This window comes from Mus pahari, chromosome 15, assembly GCF_900095145.1.
Source record: "Mus pahari chromosome 15, PAHARI_EIJ_v1.1, whole genome shotgun sequence".
Lineage (NCBI taxonomy): Eukaryota > Metazoa > Chordata > Mammalia > Rodentia > Muridae > Mus > Mus pahari.
Window position 1 is genome coordinate 27402512 of NC_034604.1, and position 1368 is coordinate 27403879.

A 1368-nucleotide genomic window follows, 5' to 3' on the forward strand; every position below is an offset into this window, starting at 1 on the left:
GAGAGAGAGAGAGAGAGAGAGAGAGAGAGAGAGAGAGAGAGAGAGAGAGAGAGAGAGAGAGGCGTGGTGGTATGCACGTGGGTGTTCAGCCAGCTTAACAGTTTAACTTAGCTCCAGGCCAGAGAGAGACCCTGTCTCAAAAACTAACCAACCAACCAACCAACCAACCAACCAACCAACCAAAAAACACACAAAAAGCAATAACAAAAAAACAAACAAAAAACAAAACAAAACAAAAAGCCCAAAGACATCAGGTGTGGGGGCTTACATCTCTAATCCCATCTCTTGGGAAGCAGAGTCATGTAAATTCAAAGCCAGCCTGGTCTACACAGTCAGTACCAGGCAGGCCAGGGCTACAGTGAGACCCTGTCTCAAACACAAAACACAAAACCAACAACCATAACAACAACAACAACAACAACAACAACAAAAAATCCAATAAATCCAAACTGGACTATACCTGAGGAGTGACAGCCAAGGATGTCCTCTGAGCTCGACATGTACCTACACAAAGTATGTGATATTGCACGTGCACACACACAATACAAACACAGTTATTCACTCACACATACACATGTATACACACACATATATGCATGCACGCACACACACACACACACACATACACACACACTCACTCACTCACACATAATCCTTATAGTAGTGCAAACCTGATCGATCTGGTGGACTTAGTAAAGACGTCTTCGTGAGTCCGTTTCCTCCCCATGGAACAGAGACAGAGCTGTGCCTCCTTGGGTTGTAGCTTGTGCCTTGGGAAACCTCCAAGGAGGAGCTCAGCCACTGCCAGTAAAGCCCCAGGTCTCCGGAAACTTGTCCCAGAAGCTTGCAGGATGAGATGCACTTTTAACAGTCCTCATTGGGCCAGCAGGCCCAAGAGTACCTTGGTTCTGAAGGACTTGGATCCAGAAAGCAGGAGCCAGTTGGTAAGAATGACAAGGAGCTGGGCTGGAGAGATGGATCGATGGTTAAGAACACGTGTTGCTTTTCCAGAGAACCTGGGTTCCACCACCACCACCCCACCCCCTACCCCCAGTTAGCTCAACCCTTCTGTGAAATCTGGTACCCTCTTCTGGCCTCCAAAGGACGTATGTGGTACACATATGTTCAGGCAAAACATCATTACACATGACATAAAAATAAAGGTTAAAAAAATAAAAAGAATTTTAAAAAATGAATAAGAAGGCTGGTCAAACAGAATTTAAATTCATCTTATGGCCGGGCAGTGGTGGTGCACATCTTTAATCCCAGTGCTTGGGAGGCAGAGGCAGAGGCAGAGGCAGAGGCAGAGGCAGAGGCAGAGGCAGAGGCAGAGGCAGAGGCAGAGGCAGAGGCAGAGGCAGAGGCAGA

The 1368-nt window shown here is 47.0% G+C and overlaps 1 protein-coding gene across 1 annotated transcript in view; it reads left to right on the forward strand.

The window, feature by feature from the left end:
• The window catches only part of LOC110333478 (eukaryotic translation initiation factor 5-like), a gene marked incomplete at its 5' end in the record, with an annotated part of 21176 nt that overhangs the window by 9858 nt on the left and 9950 nt on the right, over positions 1–1368 (forward strand).